The sequence below is a fragment of the Lissotriton vulgaris genome, chromosome 3_2 (assembly GCF_964263255.1).
Source record: "Lissotriton vulgaris chromosome 3_2, aLisVul1.2, whole genome shotgun sequence".
NCBI lineage: Eukaryota > Metazoa > Chordata > Amphibia > Caudata > Salamandridae > Lissotriton > Lissotriton vulgaris.
Genome location: NC_141690.1, coordinates 153,104,679 through 153,125,278, shown reverse-complemented (window position 1 = coordinate 153,125,278; position 20,600 = coordinate 153,104,679). Strand labels below are relative to the sequence as shown.

The 20,600-nt window shown below is 50.4% G+C and overlaps 1 non-coding gene across 1 annotated transcript; it reads left to right on the top strand.

The window, feature by feature from the left end:
• Nucleotides 1-19,427: 19,427 nt before the first annotated feature.
• LOC147725447 (U6 spliceosomal RNA) lies at nucleotides 19,428-19,534 on the top strand. Its single transcript, XR_015309847.1, has one exon. It is a non-coding gene; the product is annotated as a U6 spliceosomal RNA (small nuclear RNA).
• The last annotated feature ends 1,066 nt before the right edge of the window (nucleotides 19,535-20,600 follow it).

Here is a 20,600-nt window from a genome sequence, read left to right as displayed (position 1 = left end):
CCTGCATTTGCAATCCTACTTCAAATCTTCTCACAGTCTCTCATTCAAGATGGCTCTAGGATTCTTCCCTTTTCAGGAGCCTACTGTTTCCTTTAAGACGCACCCCATAGAAATGAGGGAACCGCATTCATCCTGCTTGGGGCACAGAAGTAAGTCTGAGAAGGCTCTAAAAATGTATTATTTATTTTCCGGGAAAACCCATTTAGGATTTCCATTCATGCATGGCCCAGAGTAAAACGATGTTTCATGAGACTACTTAGGCATTGCTAATTGACCTTAAAAACGTGGTTGCTGCAGGAAATGAAATAATGAAAATCGGAAAGGAGGAGGAGAAGGTCGACAATAAGGATAGACATCGAAGAAAGACGCCAAAGTGGTATAGTGGCCATAGATAAAACGGGGAAGGGATATCGGAAGGTATGAGAGAGGAGGGAGGTGGGCAAGTTATGGGAGAGGGAGGGGAGGGGGAGAAAGAGGCGTTGTTTTTTTATGCGAAGCATAGTCTAACAATTCAAAATTTGCAAACATTCGTGACAAGAATTTTCAATTCTATTAAGGACTAGGAAGCGAGGATTATGATTGCTAGTCTTATTTCTTTATTTAGAAATGCCCAGCAGCCATGTAAAAACTACATTACCCAGAAACACTTGGGTCATAACCATAGAGTCCGTAGTATAAATAACCATGAAGACAATCCCACTTCCTCTTTCTTTGGTGAGAAGGAAATCCAGGAAAGCAGTAAACAGTACAGGAAAAGTCAATGTAAAGGCAAACCCCAATCCAGGGCAACGAAGGAAAGTTCAAAACAGCCACTGCTGAAGGGAGAAACAGGAAACAATCTTCAAAGAAGAAAGCAGGAACAGCCACGCCGCACTGCAGGCACGTCATTTTGGATCAGATCCTGAAAAAAGATACAAAGCCGTAATACACGTCCATCATAGACAAAAAGATGTCAAATAAGGGTGGGTAAAGAAGACAAGGCAATAGTAACAATTGCATACAGAGCAAGTAATGAACATTCTTCAGTGAATACAATGCATAAACAATGGGTGGGATAATCCTCGCCTCCTAGTCCTTAATAGAATTGAAAATTCTTGTCACGAATGTTTGCAAATTTTGAATTCTATTTCAGGACAGGAGGCTCCGATTATGCTTGTTCAAAGCTCCTCCACCACAACAGAGGCAACAGTAGCAATAGGCTTAAAATAAAATGTCTTAAAAACAGAATCTGATGACCAATCAGCAGCTTTCATAATGTCCCATAAGGTGACTCCCAAAGAGAAGGCCTTAGAGGCCATGGCTCCACGGGCAGAGTGAGCACCAAACACAGAAATATCAATGCCTGCTTCCCCCATAAGCCACCGTACCCAGCGAGCCGGAGTAACGGGGCGAAAGGGTTTTTGCAATGCAATCAACAATTGGCCTTGCATATCAGAGCGAAGAAGAGAACTACTAACCTCATAATCTTTAAGACATTGGACAACACAGAGGTTAGGCCGAGCAGGAAAGAAAGGGTAAGAAATGACCTCAGTATTGGTTTTAGTGCGCCTGGAGAGGCGAAAAGTAACACCTTCAGGTGTGAAGCTATGCCCCGCAAGATCCAAAGCGCGGACATCTGATATCCGTTTGCAGGAAAGCAAACACAACAACATAGTAAGCTTGGCCGAAAGTTGTTTTCGAGATAACAAAGTATTGACCGGCCAGGCTTCCAAGAAGCGTAAGACAACCGAAACGTCCCACAAAGAAACATATTTGGGACGTGGAGGGGTAGCCAGACGAATACCCTTAAGAATTTTAGCCACAAGAGGATGTTCCCCCACAGGTTTACCATCCACTGGAAGATGGCCCGCAGAAATAGCGGAACGGAAATTGTTTACCGTGCGGTATGCCAGACCAGAAGAAGAAGATAGAGAGGCCAAAAAATTGACGATCAAAGAGACATCAGCTGATGTCGGATCAACTTGCCGTTGAGCACACCAATCACTCCAACGTTTCCATGAACTTCTGTAGCGTTTATGAGTATTTGGCGCCCAGGCGTTGCTGAGAAATCTGGTAGCGTCCGCAGAAAGGCCTGACACCGCCCATCGTTCCCCGAAATCCGCCACGCCAGGAGAAGGAGGGAGCCTGACTAAACCAGGGGATGCGGATTCTGAAGCGGATCTAACAGGAGATTCCACTTCTGAGGAAGAAGAAATGGCAATGCGCATGCCATTTCCAGGAGAACAGGGAACCACGGCTGAGCCCTCCACAGAGGAGCAATCAGAATCAACTCCGCCCGGAAGCGCGTCGCATAAGCCAGAACCCTGGGGATCATCAGGAAGGGGGGAAACGCGTAACAAAGGGATGACGGCCACGGTTGAAGGAAGGCATCCGTGGCAAGAGCCTCCGGATCCGGTCTCCAACTGAAGAACTGGGGAAGTTGGGTGTTGAGACGGGACGCAAAGAGGTCGATCAGACAAGGGCCCCAGGCCCGCACGAGCTGGCGAAACACACGAGGATGGAGCCTCCAGTCGCTGAAGTCCTTCAGATACCTGGAGTTCCAATCCGCCACCAGATTGCGACAACCAGGAAGGTATTCCGCAATAACTGTGATCTTGCGTTGAAGGCAATAGTGCCAAAACTCCTTGGCAATCTCCGCCAACAACCTCGACCGAGTCCCTCCCAGTTTGTTGATGTAGCGCACTGCTGATACATTGTCCATCCAGAGAAGGATGCAGCAGTGGGACCGAAGAGGTGACAGACACTTGATCGCGAACGACCCCGCCAGCAATTCCAAACAATTGATGTGGAGGGAAAGTTCCTGCGGAGACCACCGTCCCCCTGTCGAGATCGGATCGCAGCGGGCCCCCCAGCCCCAACGACTGGCATCCGACTCGATTACAATCTTCGGAGAGGATCCGAAAAGAGCCCGGCCGTTCCAGGCTTCCATATGATCCAGCCACCACTGCATTTCCGCCGTTGCCTCCTCCGAGAGAGGGATCTGATCGGAATAACGAAGGCCTCGTTGAAGATGCTGAATCTTCAGACGCTGCAACGCATTGTAGTGCAGTGGAGCTGGGAAAATCGCCTGCAGGGAAGACGCTAAGAGACCGACAACTCGTGCTAACGATCTCAACGACACAGTCTGACTCGAGATAACGGAAGTCAATTCCCGTTTGATATATCGAATCTTCTGACGAGGCAACAGAAGTTGACAAGTGAGGGAGTTGACGCTGAACCCCAAAAAACTATCACTTGCGTAGGAAGTAGCACAGACTTGGGAACATTCACCAAAAACCCTAGGGACTGAAGAAGGTCGATAGTCCACTCCAGATGAGTCATCAGTTTTACAGGACAGTCCGCCAGAAGGAGGATGTCGTCTAAATAGATGATCAAGCGAACCCCGCGACTGCGGAGAGATTCCACAACTGGACGTAACAGCTTCGTGAAGCACCAAGGTGCTGACGAAAGGCCGAAGGGTAGAACCTGATACTGGTACCAAGTCCCCATCCACTGAAATTGCAGAAAGCGGTGATGTGGGGGGAAGATTGGAACAGAGAGGTAAGCATCTTTGAGGTCCAGACGAACCATCCAATCCCGTTCCCGCAGGAGATCCCGCAGCAGATGGATGCCCTCCTTCTTGAAGTGCCGGTAAACTACCCCCGCATTGAACTCCTTCAGATTGAGAACTAACCTCGATCCCCCTCCCTTCTTCTCCACTAGGAAGACGGAGCTGGCAAAGCCCTGAGGATGGTGCACTGTTGGCACGTTTGCTCCTTTCAATACCAGAGATTTGAGTTCCTCTGTGATGAACTCTTGACTTTGCTTTGAGAAATGAAGGGGAAAAGAAGGACAGGACTGACGCAAGGGATGATAGAACTCGATTTTGAATCCCTGAACCGTTTCCAGCACCCAAGCATCGCTGGAGATTGAGCGCCAATTGTCTAGAAAAAGGCGAATCCTGCCCCGCCAGGACAACACTGCATGCAGGAAGAAGTCTCACCTGAAGTGGCGGAATCCTGATATCCTCTGGAAGCGCCACCGGAACCTCCCTTCTTATAGGTGCCACATCCTTTTCTGGAGGGATAGAAATTTGAACGCTGGGCGTAGCCCGAATCCTGCTGTCCTCCTCTATGGGACTGATACCCCTTTTGGTTGGGTGGATTTTGACCACGGCCGGACGAGCGTCCCCTGTATCGTCCGGCCCTGTTGAAAACCGGACGCATGGCCCGTTTCAAAGACGCCTGGGCTTTGTCAATACTGCTAAAAGTACTGACAAAGTGAGTGAGCTCTTTTAAAAATGGTTGGCCAAAAAGGAGGCCCTGAGCCGCAGCCCCTGCCTCGGAAGCCGAAAGTTCGGCCAACTTCGGGTCCAACTTGAGGAGAATGGACCGGTGACGCTCACTAGAAAGCGCACAGTTGGCTTTTCCCAACTGACAAATTGCCCGCTGTGCCCATTCAATGAGTTCATCAGGATCAACTGTGGATGAGGCTTCCTTAGCCATGAAACCCAGGTCCAAGATTTTCGTAAGAGGTCCCATGAGATCCAAAACCTTGTCCTGACAAGCCCGCCAGGACCAATCCAGACCCTTCTTGGGGTCCTTAGAGAACTTCCGTAAGTAGGTCAGCATGGTAGGGTCGACCTCAGGCGTGTCCGCAAGGTTATCCGCCACATCAGGCCGCGGACACTCTGAGCGGAGACGTGCACGCACGTCTTTATCAAAAGGTTGGCGGATATGTTGCTGAACATACTCCGCCACAGCCGGGGAGGGAAGCCACGCAGTGGAGTGTGGATGCACTATGTCTGCAGGCTCGAAATTCAAAACAGTGGGGTGACTAGGAGCATCCACAAAATGTTCCTTACATTTATGTTTCTTTGGCGGCGGGGGAAGGACCTCAGAGGAGGACGAGGAAGAGTGCTGGTCATCACTCTCAACTTCCATTGGAACAGCTCTTGATTTAGAAGAGGATAAAGACTGCGCCAGCCTGCGAAAGTCAGAGGTATGGGGATTGCCAGGAGACGAAGTAGACTTCTTGGAAGGCACCCAACCTTGCTGCTGCGCATATTTCGTTAAATGGCGCTTCAGGGGCGTAATGGCGCGCACCAGTGCCTTGTTCATAGAATGTTGAACCCCTTTGTCCAGTGCCTCAACCAGGTCCTGTTCAAAAAGCTCGGACCCTTCTTCCTCATAGTCACCTTCCTCCTCATAGTAATATGAATCACTCATGGCACACTGGAAGTGTGTATTCAAATTGCCCACTAGGTGACTTAAATCCTGTATGCCAGTGGCAAAGTTTTGAGGGAGTGTAAAAACCTCACAGCAAGCAAGAGAATGCAGAAAAACTGCGTGATAGAAGACAATTAAAGAGTGGAGGGAGGCTTGCTGTCAAAAAAAATGCTCACTCTCGGCAAAGCCTATGCAAATTATCCAACCGGGGCTTTTTTGGAAGCTCCGGTGTCACACGGGGACAGCTGTGAGGCCGTGGGCGTGTTCGTTTAGGAAGAACTATCAGCCGGCTCCGTTCTCTGAGGAATGCGAAGGGAGAAAGGAGCACCGCGCATGCGCGGCAGCCGGCAAGCCTCACAGACGAGGAGCAGCTTGCGCAAGACGCGCGCGAGGCTGCCCTGACCCCTAGCTCCACTCCACAACGAGCGGGGACCCAGGCGACACGCGCCCACCCCGGGAGGTGAACTCACGCTCCTTGCCGCGAGAGCGGTAAAGCCCTTAAACAAAGCGGCAACGAGAAGCGCCGAAGCGAAAGACAGCGCGAACAAAGCACAACAGTAACGCGGCAACAAGCGCGAGCAAAGCGCTAAGCACAATAGCACAATAGCACAATTACAAGCAATTATTAAAGTCGAGAAAGAGAAAACACTTAACTGGCTGCGGAGCAGCAAAGAAAGAGGAAGTGGGATTGTCTTCATGGTTATTTATACTACGGACTCTATGGTTATGACCCAAGTGTTTCTGGGTAATGTAGTTTTTACATGGCTGCTGGGCATTTCTAAATAAAGAAATGAGACTAGCAATCATATTTGGAGCCTCCTGTCCTGAAATAGAATTTTAGTAGATGGGGAGGCATCAAATACCATGGGTGATTGTGCTGGAACAGCCAATTACCACCCACGGAAAGCCCCCTTGATGGAAAGTAGCTCAAATCAGCGTAAAAACCTAAACGCTAAAAAAAACACAAACAAAACAGGGGCATTTTTACAGTGTAAAAAAGTCTTGCACTTGTAACTAAATACCATGTCAAGGCTGCATCTCTGCTTTGCTAGATTGCAAAGTCTTGATAAACCTGCCCCTCCATGTTCAGAAAACTCTGCTCTTTCAGACAAATGAGCACATTCCGATACTTTTAGGGATGATGGAAAACCTCTTTTGTTATGGTCAGTGTCTGGACTGACAAGTGCAAAACTGTAGGGTCGGCCACGCAGTCTATCAAATCCGGCCACCAAATCTCGATGGTAATGTTGTATTTAACTTTTCCACATCTTAATATCTCTAACGTAGAGGTTACGAATTACAATCTCACATTGCTACTTTTAAATTGTATCATTTTCCTTTTATATGTCCGATGACAAACCTGTTTGCGATATATAACATCATAAAGGCGTAAATTAATCAAAATAACGTTACTTTTCATTTAGAACTGGATTTTTAAATGGGAAAAAAATATAAGAACAGCATTGTATCTTAAATAATGTCTATGTGGTGTCTAGCAAAAAAGAAATCTCCCTATAACCGGAAGAGGGAGCTCCCGTCAATGATTTAACCCATTTTTCATTCGTTTCCGATTTTATGATTTCTAAGCCTGGCTTTCGGCAGCTCCAACTCAGACTGCTGGTCTGGTCTCTAAAGCGGCGGCGATCACTGCGTTCATTCACATAATCTTGCCTTTCCTCCTTGCAGTCAGAGGTGAAGCTCCGATGTACAGTGGGGATACTGAATGTATATATAGCAGGGGAATTTAGGATGGGAGCAGGTCAAATTTACCGGGAGAGCAAGGTTGAAACCCCCTAACTTTAGAACTAACAAATCTAAAATCGCGCACAGTTCTAGATCCATATTAAGAGTGGGGCCTGGCATAACTGACGTCATCAATTCAACCCATTCAGAATTTATAATCTGCAGATTCAGGGCCTTCGAAATAAGAGCCAAGGGCCCCAGGCATCAAACAAAAATTTTCAGAATCTGCCACTTCGCAACGGTATTTTTGCATTTTAGCACTTTAGATGCATCATCCTAAATGCAAAAATCGCAAATTGTGATTGCATGTTACACACACACATGCCCTTGGGGCATGTGTGTGCGCAACATGGGTGCACATTACAATTTCAGGGGTGCAACGAGGTGTCCTTTTGGCACCCTTGAAATTGCATGCGTAATTTGCAAGTACCTATTTAGTACTCGCAATTGCGCATGCAATTCCCATTCATTCCATGGAATGAATGGGAAGCCATTCCTTAATTGCGACTCGCAATTTGCGAGTCATAATTAAGGAAGTTTAGGAATTGCTATTTTTTTGCGATTCCTACATGCGTAGGCTTTGCGATTCCTTAATTGCGATTTCTTAATAATCGCAATTAAGGAATTGCAAAAGCCTACCTTGATGCATGTGCCCCCAAATGTACCAAGAACGGGTTGCAGACTACGGGTCGCAATTTTCGCTTAGTGTGATAATTTTGCAAACGGAACTGTGTACTAATAGACTGGTTCTCAATTATTGATTTCTAGTGGAAAGCAATTTAATTTACCTCATAAATATTATTGATTGCGAGCCACTAGGAATCGCAGGGACCACAGGGGTGGCTGCAACCACCACATGTGTGAAAGCTTTTAAATTAAAAAAAATTGAATGGAGCCCGTTTTCAACCCATTTACCTTAAAGGAAAACGGGATCCGTTTAAAAAAAAAAATGAAAAGTGAAGTTTCATTTTTTAAAGTATGCTGTGGTCCATAGGACCACTGCCTGCACTTAAAAACTGTTTTTGTCAACATTCACAAAGGTTCCTGTTTGCCAATGGCTTGCCATCTTCTTTGAGGAGGTGGTAAAAAATTTGTTTTTTTTTGTCTTTTTTTTTTGTCCTCATTACCTCCTCGTTAGTCTTCCTCGCCACATGATTTACATAGTGAGCTTTAGCTCCACAACAGAACCCTCCAAAGCAAAAGAAATCACCTCCCACCCCCTCCCAACATGGCCGACCAGTCCCACCTGACCTCTATAAGAGGCGGACCGGCCCAACCAACAGCCTGTTTTTTTTGTTCTGCGCAATTCTCTCCAGAGCGCTGTTCAGGTAAGATGGGCCGGCGTGAGCTGGCCCTGGGGTTTTAGGGTTGTGGACCTGCTCTAGCGGTCTCTGGTGCCTTATGCCTAAAAATCCCCCCCCCTCTTCCTTCCCCCGGTCCTGTGGGACCGGTTAGGTGCTGCTATAGCGTGCCAGGGGTCTACAGGGGGGGGGGGGCGGCCGGGGGTGTGGAGTGGCTGTACAGGCCCGTGGCTCCCCCGGTCGTTACTAAGGGGCCCTAGCCATTAGGTGGGCGTTTGGGTCCTGCGCATTCTCCTGTATGTTGCTACATGCGGGTGGTTGTAACTCCCCTCAGGTGCAGGTGTTTCTTGTATTCCTGGTGCATGGGCTACGCCTAGAAGGTCCGCTGAAGCCGGGGACCCAGGTTCGAGTCCGGTGTGAGACTCGTGTTTCCGTTTTATACATTGTAAGGAGTTTGCGCCAGGTGTTTATGTGCCTCAGGCTTGGCTTTGGGCCGCCTGGAATTGCGCTCTGACTAAATGCCACGAGTGGTGGTGATGGGCGCTGACTCAGGCTTTGGAGCGGGCTCAACAGATGGCGCTGTTGCACTGCCTGCGTTTGATTTTCTCCTTCTCCCGGTGCAGCAATAAACACACGAGGGGGTTGGTACAAGCCTGTGCGTTGATAACTTTATTTTGAGCTGGAGCCTTGCCTCGGTCGGCGGCGCTTCTGCGGCGGCCGGCAGGCTGGCCGAGTGGCGCCAGACTCAAGAGAGCTTGATCTTCAGTGCTGCTGTGGGTGCGCATGTAGTGAGGCCGCATGTCCGGCCTCTGGTCTAGGATGCACAAAGGTGCGGACTCGGTCCTACCTGTTTTTCGGGGGCTCTGCTGTCCGGGCCGGGTGCTCCCCTCCTGCAGGCCTGGGACGCTGGTCGCTGCCGAGTCTCGCCTCTGCCTCCCTTCGTGGATTGTGGCTGCCCTACGGGCCGCGGCGGTTTGCCGCGCTGTGATTGGCCCCGGGCGCCTCCCACCTCTAGGGGGCGGGGTTTTGGTTGACTCCAGGTGCGACCGATGATTGCCTTCATCGGTCTTGGGGGTCTAGCCCGGGTCCAGGGTTCGATTCCCCGCCTCGGCAGGTCTTGGGCTCTAAATCCCAGCAGCGCGTCTGTCCCCTTCTCGGCGGGTCCGGTGGCCCATTTCATTGAGAGGAGCTGTAGCTCAAAGGTGAGGCTTGTACCTTCGGTACGGGCGGCCCTCACAGGCCAGGGTTCGTATCCTGCCTATGCTGTAGTGGTTTCCCAGGTGGAAATTGTCAATTATCGGTAGTGTAGTGGTTTTAATGTTTGCCTTACACGCGATAGGTCCCTGGTTCGTGACCGGGCAGAAACAGCAGCTTGCTGTTTTAAAGTTTTTTGTGTCGACCCTGTAATTCCTGGATGCGGGCATACGACACTAGGATTCAATTCAATGATCTTTATTTCGTTGCAATTGCATCATAAAAGATATACAAAAACACAGTATATTTAAAAATGCATATAAAAATACATAATACACATAGTATACATGGCCACAATATCATCAACAAATATACAGGATATATAATTCAGAAAGTGCTAGTGCATGACCAAATGCTATCCCTAACCTTCTCGGTTAAATCACGGGGGTGAGCTTAGAACAGTCATCTATAAATATAATTAAAAAGAAGTTTAAAATATTTACATGGTTAAAAAAACATTAAATTGATTTATAACAGCCAGACACTTAAAATGCCAGTGATGATTTTTGCCTAATGAATTTTACTGCCAAAAGGAATCTACTGATACCAAACACTATTACTTGACTAGTGTCCGTAAGTAATATTCTTCCCGCTTCCTTGTACGAAGTTGTTCCAATATTACGGCACAATGGCACTATCCATTTTTTTCTAGTTTCTGCATAGCTTGGACAGAAAAACAAAATATGAAAAATGTCTTCTCTTGCATTATTTGTACATAAGGTACATTTGTCATTACTGGTTTTCCCCCATTTTGACTCGGTTTCCCGAGTTCTTAGTATACCGTACCTATACTTTATATACAAGGTTTTCGCTAAAGGGGGTTGAATCTCATCAAGAAACATTTCAAAATGGGCTACATTTTTCACCAATAAAAATCTTTCGGTTAAGGGGCCATGTGCTCCAACATATACAGCATCATGGCTCGCTAGAGCCCAAAAAGAGAGTTTGACTATTTTCTTTGAGGACACAGTCAGTAATTCTGGTTGACTCCAAAAATGGGATAAGCCCAATTTTGTTAACCAGCTTTTAACATGTTTAAACCAAAGAATCTTATTACACGTGTCCAGTTCCTGAACTTCAACCAACCCTTTTTTATATTCAGACAGCTCTGGGGTAATCCACAACCTGACCCATAACAATAATGGTCTTAATATTGCATGTAGGTCAGTACGTCGTATGTTCATGTCAAGGAGTACGGGTAATAGTGGAGTGCTACTAGGAACCTTTAATAGTCCCCTTAAAAACCTGTTCTCCATGGTTTCAAAAGTCTTTCTACACACGGGTCCCCAGAGTTCAGCCCCATAAAGAACCGCTGACTGAACCTTGCATTTAAACAATTCTAACGCTGGGGTAACTGCTTTGTTAGCACAATTATTATGCCTTTTCAGTATAGGTAGACAATTTTGTTTGAAGACAATTTTAGATTTTTCTAATTGGGGTCTCCAACTTAAGGATGAATCTAATAGTACCCCCAAATAAGTAAAACTTAGTTCGTAATCAAGTTTTTCTCCATTCAATGTTAAGTTTTTCCTGAAACTTTTGTGAGGATTAAGTGCCATATATTTAGTCTTTTTTACATTAACTTCTAACCCTTTTGTAATACAATACTGCTGGAACCTATCTAGTAAGGTCTGTAGGCCCCGAGGAGTTTGAGAAATGAGAATCGTGTCATCCGCGAAGAGGAGGGCCGAAACTCGATCCACCCCCAGGCGAGGTGAGTCATTGTCACAATTCTCCATATGAACTGCAATATCGTTAACATAAAGGGAAAAAAGTGTAGGTGCCAGCACGCACCCTTGGCGTACTCCCCTCTTAATAGGGATTTCACCTGTTAGTTCACCATTAGGACCCCATCTTACCCTGGCATAGTTATTCTGGTGTAACCTAATCACTAGTTTCAAAAGATCATTTGGGAACCCCTGCTTTTTCAATGATCTCCACAATAGGTCACGGGGGATAAGGTCAAAAGCTGCTCGTAAATCTACAAAGGTAACATATAAATTACCTCTGCGAATGATAACATATTTCCAGTACAAGCAGCATAGCCTTAATACCTGGTCGATAGTCCCGGTCTTTTCCCTAAACCCTGCCTGATACTTAGATAAAATCAGGTTTTCCTCTAGCCACGTATTTACGCGGTTTAGAATATGTCTGGCGTAAATTTTCTGCGTTATATCTAAAAGACTAATGGGGCGATAGTTCGCTGGGTCCCCTCTATCCCCCTTTTTAAAAATGGTGATGATTTCAGCCCCATCCCATGTGTCAGGGATTTGGTCACCTGCTGCGATGACATTAAATAAATGATTTAGATAAGGTGCCCAGATCTCCACATTATGTTTATAAAGATCACCAGGGATCTTATCCAGTCCCGGGGCCTTCCCTTGCTTCACAGAAGCAATTGCTATTTCGGTCTCTTGTAAGTCAAAAATTACCAATGAGTTTTCAACATCCTCTCTCTGGGTTACTATTTCATTTGGATTTACCATAAACTTTTCCTCTGTGGTTTGGGCTGCATATAATGATGTAAAATGATCAACCCATGTAGCTTCATTTAGGAATACCTCCCTTGAGCCTTTATCTGGCTTGTTCCCTTTGGCTACTAACTCCCAGAACTGCCTATGATCTTTAGCTTTCGCAGCTGATAACATACTGGACCATAGGTCCTCGTCCCAGGATGATTTTGCGGTAGCTATTGTTTTGTTATAGATTTTCCTTTTTACTTTAAGTTCTTCAGGGTTTTTTGTTTTTACCGAATTGATCGGGTCGGTCTTGGCTACTCGGCATTCCCTGTTAAACCATGGTTTGCCTACTAATTTAGTGTTTGCCAACCCATTCCCGTTCCTTGGTTTTTTAGTAATAAGGTCAATCAGTTTTTTACAAAAGGATTTGTGTAGACCAATAAATTCACCAGGTTTACAATCGTCCATGTTATAGAGCTCAAATGAGTTCACAAATGCGGAATAAATATTAGCCAACAGGTCCTTTCTTTCTAGAATATATGCCCATTTAATGGCCCTTCGATTATTACTTAGTACAACATTATCACAGATTAATGGTAATTCTGGGCTATGAATACCCTCAGTAACACCAGGTTCTTTCAGGATACTTGACAAGAAACTCATTTCTAACGGGAAGTGATCACTCTCAAAGCGTTCTCTAACATTTAAATCATATGTATATGGCCACAAATTAAAAGAAACAGAAACATAATCTATCTTACTACTACAGTTCCCCCTGCTAAAGGTAAATGCTCTCGGGGAGTCTGATGGCATGCGCCCGTTACAAGCTCTTAGACCATAACTTGTGAACAACCCTGAGATCTGGAGGGCTAGTGTAGTTCCACGAACAGTTCCATTGTTAAGAACTGGTATCCCATGAGCAACATCCTCATCCTCATACAATTTAGTCATCCCCACAATCGGCTCAAAATTGCAATTTAGATCACCACATAAAATGATACTTTCATCATGGTCCAAAGTGTCCATGAGCATTTCCAATTTCTCTATACATGGAGATTCCCTATTAGCGGGACATGGTCTATTGTACACATTTATGAGATTTATTATCCTCTTGTCACTTGTAGTTAGTTTCAATCCAAGTATATCTAAGGAATCGGTGTTTAACATTTTTATCCCCACATCGATAGTTGTACTGATCCATATTACCAACCCTCCCGAGGCTCTCCCTCTTACTGAGGGGACAGCCGCCACTTGGTAGGTCCTATATCCTATTATATGGATCTGGTCCGTGGCCCATGTTTCTTGTAGCACACAGATATCAAATGAGTTAATATAACTATTCCAGTCAGGATCACACATTTTTACACCTACACCTGCAATATTCCAAGAAACTAAGTTTAACAATGAGGGTCTCTCTTTTGCACAATGTGTACTAGATTTAACAGTGGGAAGTAGATTATTATCAATATTGGTACAGGTGTTTAAGTACCTATCCACCAATAACCCACTGTGATCACTATCTCCTACCATTATATCACGGGAGCTTGTACATACTTCATGGTCATACCCTATCAAATTATTACTGTTGCAAAATTTTTCACAGCCAATCTCCTGATGATTAGATGGTGTATTCACTACCCCATTTTCCCTAGGAGATATAACATTAAGTATGGGGATCACATTATTTAATGGAGAGGGTTTTTCTAATATAGTAGTCATTGATGATGCCTGTAGTCAATCAACTGACTCTAGGCAATCGAACTGGTTATAGGAGAGGAAGTTATAGGGATAATGGGTTTGTCCTAACCAGCCTGCTCCTTGATGTCTATTTCCACTGTGTCTTACCGTGGTCCACCCCTCCGTTCTGGAATGAAAGTGACTGGGTGGGTAAAAATGTGTTAACTTAAATGGGTGTATGGTAGTGGCTGGATCTGGATTAGGATACTTCCAATTGCAGATATAGTTAACTATTCTTGGGTTGTCAAAATTGATAACTATGCTGTCCCCTTGTATGTCTTTCTTCATGCGCCCCACCCATGATACTCGCCTGATACTCAAGATGTTACCCCTCAGGCCAGGGGGTAATGGCCTATTGGTATTTAACCATTGGGTCACCCTTTTCCAGAGGTAGGATGTACTTTCCAACTCTTGTTCACCTAGCTCTGGGACTCCTGTCAAGATAACCACAAATGGGCAAACCTCTGGAGGAAGATTAAGTACATCCTTTACGTGATCTTTACTAGATTTGTTTACATTTATTACCTCCTTACTACCTGTTAGGTTTGGAGTGCTTTGCTTTTGAGACTGGCCGTTGGGTACAAGACTAGGTGTCATAGGTCCACCCTCATTTGATTTGGGTGCTACTTTTTCCTTTTGCGCATCTCTAGCATCTAAGGTTTTTACAGGAATAGCTGTTATCAATGTTGGTTGCGAGTCAGTACTGGACTTTCTCAGTTGAATATCTATTTTCTCCTTTATGTCCCTCTCTATTCGTTTCAAAAATACCTCTATTTTACTTAATCTCTCCTCTAATGGGTGGAGCATGTAACGTAGAGCTTCAAGTATAACAGTGGAGGCAGAGTTCACCCCCTCTGCGCCAATCCCTGTTGGATCCTTGTTTGTACCACCAGCCCCTTCCCGGCTAGTGTTAGGTGAGACAGGATGCTTAGGGCCCTTCCTTCTCTTACCACTAATATTGTTTGCAGGCCCTTGTTTATTCTTTGGTATGGCCCCTGCGTTCACCCCCTTTTGCTGTCTGGTATTGTGAACTTTGGCTTGTTCAACAACTACCGGTGCAGCACGAACAGTAGGTAGATTATTAGGAGATTGTAAAATAGAGTCGGACACAGTTAGAGAACTGCTCTCTGTGACATTTAGTATATCATTAGCAATAGTTATATCCACATTAGTACCATTACTTTGAGGACCATTAGAACTCCCAACTATTTCAGTTCTGTCTTTAGTAATAGGTGTTTGTACATGTGCCAATGGCCCAAGAGAGGATCTTCTCGCAATGTCCAATTCCTGCGAGACCCTCCTTTCCATGATATTTATGCTTTCGTCCACCACACAGTTCATTCTTTTAAGAAATTGGTCCATTGCTCCCGTAAAGGCAACAGTATCACTCTTCCCTTTGCTTTCCTTTGGCGGCATTGTACCAATGGCAGTGGGGTTCGTGTAAGCAAATAACAAGTTAAAAAGAGCTAATTAAATTCAAACAGTACTCACGAAATAAAGTATGGAAGAAACAAGGGGGGTGGCCCGCCCGACCACTGCTGTCCACTGACGGCCACAGACGGCCCCGCCCTTGTCCCGGGCTTCTCCCGGGCGGCTCACGCGCGCGCTCCTCGCGGGTGCGAGGGGCGTTCCGTTCTTTGAAGCGCCTCCGGCGCTCGTGCGGCGTCACTCCCGCCGCCGGGGCACCTGGGAGTTGTGGTTCGTCAGGTGGTGGCAGGGCGCTGGAGCGCTGGGGAGGTTCGCGCTGACCTCCTGTGTCCGCTGTGCTCGCTGGCCGTTTCCCTCACGGCTTGTGCTGGTCCCCCACCGGAGCTCTGGGCGTTCCGTTCTTTGAAGCGCCTCCGGCGCTCGTGCGGCGTCACTCCCGCCGCCGGGGCACCTGGGAGTTGTGGTTCGTCAGGTGGTGGCAGGGCGCTGGAGCGCTGGGGAGGTTCGTGCTGACCTCCTGTGTCCGCTGTGCTCGCTGGCCGTTTCCCTCACGGCTTGTGCTGGTCCCCCACCGGAGCTCTGGGCGTTCCGTTCTTTGAAGCGCCTCCGGCGCTCGTGCGGCGTCACTCCCGCCGCCGGGGCACCTGGGAGTTGTGGTTCGTCAGGTGGTGGCAGGGCGCTGGAGCGCTGGGGAGGTTCGCGCTGACCTCCTGTGTCCGCTGTGCTCGCTGGCCGTTTCCCTCACGGCTTGTGCTGGTCCCCCACCGGAGCTCTGGGCGTTCCGTTCTTTGAAGCGCCTCCGGCGCTCGTGCGGCGTCACTCCCGCCGCCGGGGCACCTGGGAGTTGTGGTTCGTCAGGTGGTGGCAGGGCGCTGGAGCGCTGGGGAGGTTCGCGCTGACCTCCTGTGTCCGCTGTGCTCGCTGGCCGTTTCCCTCACGGCTTGTGCTGGTCCCCCACCGGAGCTCTGGGCGTTCCGTTCTTTGAAGCGCCTCCGGCGCTCGTGCGGCGTCACTCCCGCCGCCGGGGCACCTGGGAGTTGTGGTTCGTCAGGTGGTGGCAGGGCGCTGGAGCGCTGGGGAGGTTCGCGCTGACCTCCTGTGTCCGCTGTGCTCGCTGGCCGTTTCCCTCACGGCTTGTGCTGGTCCCCCACCGGAGCTCTGGGCGTTCCGTTCTTTGAAGCGCCTCCGGCGCTCGTGCGGCGTCACTCCCGCCGCCGGGGCACCTGGGAGTTGTGGTTCGTCAGGTGGTGGCAGGGCACTGGAGCGCTGGGGAGGTTCGCGCTGACCTCCTGTGTCCGCTGTGCTCGCTGGCCGTTTCCCTCACGGCTTGTGCTGGTCCCCCACCGGAGCTCTGGGCGTTCCGTTCTTTGAAGCGCCTCCGGCGCTCGTGCGGCGTCACTCCCGCCGCCGGGGCACCTGGGAGTTGTGGTTCGTCAGGTGGCGGCAGGGCGCTGGAGCGCTGGGGAGGTTCGCGCTGACCTCCTGTGTCCGCTGTGCTCGCTGGCCGTTTCCCTCACGGCTTGTGCTGGTCCCCCACCGGAGCTCTGGGCGCTCCGTTCTTTGAAGCGCCTCCGGCGCTCGTGCGGCGTCACTCCCGCCGCCGGGGCACCTGGGAGTTGTGGTTCGTCAGGTGGTGGCAGGGCGCTGGAGCGCTGGGGAGGTTCGCGCTGACCTCCTGTGTCCGCTGTGCTCGCTGGCCGTTTCCCTCACGGCTTGTGCTGGTCCCCCCTCACGGCTTGTGCTGGTCCCCCACTAGGAGAAGGGGTAGTGATTTATTCCTTCTACGTGCTGCCGTACGGCCTGTGACTTTGTCTCGTTCACGGATTAACACGCGCTCTGATGGGGCGCGGTACTAAGACTCTTGGTGTGACTAGTGAATTGTTCACCAGGGTGGCTCGCTATGTGCTCCACATGGTCTGGGTTCGAATCCAGGCAGAGCAAGTTCAAGCTTTAATTAAGTCCCATTCTGCAACTGTGGTGATGTGTGGCTCTTGGGTTAGCGAATCGGACCCTGGTACAGAGGTCTGGCCCAGGCCCTGGGTTCGATTCCCCGCCTCGGCGGGTCTTGGACTCGAAATCCCAGGGATCAGTTATTGCCTCTGGGCATTGCTGGTTTTTTTCTCTCCGCGGCGGCCCCGCGGGGCCTTAGTTGCCTGGACTCCTCCTTGGGCCTAGGGGAGTTAGCCGGGTTGGGACTACCGGGGCTAGTGACTCAGTGGTTTAAGGCGTCTACTGCAGGGGCTGGTGTTTGACCTCGTGGTCACAGGTTCAAATACCGGCTGGTCCACTCGGCCTTTCATCCTTCTGAGGTCGATGAGATTATTTCCATTGCGTTGGGTAACAACTGACAGCTGTTATTCAGCGCCAAGATTCCCGTAGGGGTGAATGGGCACCTTACAAGTACATATGTTATGTTATGTAACAGTGGCTTTCGTGCTTACGCCTTGTGCCCTTGCGGGGGGGTTGTGCGCGATTTTCGTATCGTGTTGCGCTTCTGTGAAGTCCGGCTTGGCCCCTGCGCAGTTCAGGTGAGGACGTCCCGCCCTTGCATGGGTGGGGTCCTTCGGCGGGTCCAGGCCCGAGTTTCGGCGGTTACCGGTCTCGTGCTGGTTCTGCCGCTCCCTGTCTCGCCCCTAGTGACTGACTTTCGGCCCTCTCACTCCAGGGGGTCCCCTGGGGGGGGGGGGGTAGGGGGGGGGGGGCGGTTGCCTCCGTTGCATACCGTCCTGGGACGTGGCTGTCCCGGTTCTTGGGCTCTTCGGGCTTGCTGTCCGGTCTTGCGGACTTTCCGCGGGGTCCCACCGTCTCAACGGGTTGGGGTCCCTACTCCTTCCCTTGTCTCACCTGTAGGTTTTTCTGGGACCGTGGATTGGCCTGTGGGGCCGGCCTGCGTGTGGGGGTCCCCGCTCTCGGTTGCGGGTGCTTCCGTTGGGCTTGCCTTCTGGCCCAAAGACCCGCCTGGTGGATCTTCTTCGCCGGGTGTGGGTCTTGGGGTTCCCTGTCTGGCCGTGTGCTCCCTCTCGGCCTCGTTTTTGTTCCCCCCCCGTGGGGGAGGATTCACATCTGGCGGTGTCTCTCATCCGTCGGCTTCCTGGCCTATGTACGGTGGTCCCTTCGGTCCTCGTCTCGGGCTTGTCCTCCTTCGGGGGGGGGCGTGTGCCTGGTCCCGGTTCTTCCCTCTGGTTCTTTCAGGGGGGGGCGTCCTTTGGCGCCGGGTCGTTTGGAGGTCGTTGGGTTCTCCTGCGGCCGCTCAGCTCCGCGTGCTTCGGGGGTTGCTGAATGTCTTCCTGGCCGGCCGTCTTTTTGCTGTGCTCGCTTCGGCAGCACATTTACTAAAATTGGTTGACTGGCTTGGCCCCTGCACGTTTTCGCGTGGCGTTCCGTTTGCCGGTCCTGGCCCTTCGGGCTGTCTTTCCCCCGGGGTCCGACGGAGTCGGGTCTGGCCTTCGTTGCCTAGTCTCGCCCTGCCCTGGTGGTGTTTCGACGCCTGGGGCCTCGGCTCGGTCTGCCTCCGATGTCTCTGTTCACGGAGGGGGACTCGGCCCTCCGGCCCGGGTTCTACTCCTCCTTCCGGGTCCTTATTGCCTGTCTTTCGCGTGGCCTTTCGGTCTGATGTACGCGTTTTCCCCCGTGCCCTCTGCGATCGCGGGTCCTCGGCAGGATTCGCTTGGGCAGGGCCGGGGTGCTCATGGGTGCTCGTCTTGGCAGCGCATGGCCTTATTTTGGGAGAGGTGAGGTGCCTGGCACCCGCGCGTGGTTGCCACACAAGTCGTGGTGCGTTCCTGTTTTTAGTTCCCGGTGGGGTCCGCCGCCCCGGGTACCCTCTCCTATGGCGAGCTGACGGTTCGTGCCTCCTGGCCGATCCCGGATCTTCCTGTCCCGTGGTTAGGTCCCCCGCTCTCGGCATCGGTGTTGAGCCGGCTCTTGTCGGCTGGCCTGCCTCCTTCTGCAGGCCCGGTTCTTGTGCGGAGGACGCTGCTTGCTCGGGGGTTGTGGCTTTGCTGCGGGGTTCCCGCAGGTCTTCCACGTTCTCTGCCTGTGCCCGGCGCTGGGCGTCCTTCTCGCGTTGGCGCGGTCGGCTTGGTGCTGTCCCCGCCTCCGTGGTCCCCTTGCGGGTCTTGGTTTTCCGGTCTGAGGGGTGTTCCTGGGGCGTGGCCCCTTCTACCCTGTGGGCCCGGTGGGCGGCCTTGCGGGCCTTCCACGGTCCGGTGTTCGACGGCCTATTTTCCCTGGTGGCTCGCTTGGCTCCGATGTTGTTTGTCCTTCGCCCACGGACGCTCTGCCGGTTTCCCCCTTGGGTGCTCGCTTCGGCAGCACATATGCTAATATTGGTACATTACAGAGGAGATTTGCAGGGCCCCTGCGCATGGGTAACTCGCAAATTCGTGAGGCGTTCCATATGAGTTCTCTCTCTCGTTCTACGAGCTCTTCGGGGTCCGCCCTTTTGGGCCCCGGCCCTCGGTGGCTTTGCGGTTCCTCACCTTTCAGGTGTTTTTTCCCTGGTGGCAGTGGTGTCTTCTGGGCGGATGGGCGTGCGGGGGTCGTTCCACCGCTCCCCGCCCTTCTTGCGGGTTTTGCCGGACGTGGTTGTTCCTCCGGCATGTCCCCCGTGTCCTTCCCGGGGTTCCTTCCCTGGGGCCTCGGACTCGGGTGGTATCTTTACCGCTTTTCCCTGCCGACGAGGTTCCTCTCTTGTCCGTGCTGGTTGTCGGCGTGCTGTTTTGGCTTCTCTTGGCCGCACGTCTTTCCTTTCCCGGTGGGATGGCCTGTTTGTGTCTGTTGGCCCGGTTCGTTCGGGCCACTAGCCCTCTTTCCACCTTGGTTCGCTGGCTTCCACAGGCTATCATCCCTTCCTACGCTTCGCTGGGTTCGGTGGATCCGGCGGGGGTCCAGGGTCGGTCCACGGGGTGTGGCCCGGTGTCCTGGGCCCCCTTCAGGGTGTCTCCTCTGTGGAGAATTGTCGGGCGTCGACGTTGTCGTCCCCCTCCTTGTTCATGGGTCTCTTTCGGTCCCGGGGGTCTTCGCTGGGGCCGTACGGTGTGCAGGTGCTGCGGCTCCTGGCTGGCCTTCTTTTTCTTTATGTCTTGATTTCAGGTTTCCTGTGATCCCTGTGTTCTTGTCATTTATTCTACATCAACCTTGGGTTGGTTTCTCTGCATCACCGTGTGGTGTTGTTTTTATGGTGGTCAATGAAGCCTTGTTGGCTTGGGTATTTGCTCACTATGTAAATCATGTGGCGAGGAAGACTAACGAGGAGGTAATGCCCCGGTTACTTACCGGTAATCTTCATTACTCCGAGTATAGTCTTCCTCGCCACATGAGTTCCCTCCCCCCCTCCCTGTCTGGCTATCGGCTTCATTGTTTGCTTGGTAGATCAGGCTGTTGGTTGGGCCGGTCCGCCTCTTATAGAGGTCAGGTGGGACTGGTCGGCCATGTTGGGAGGGGGTGGGAGGTGATTTCTTTTGCTTTGG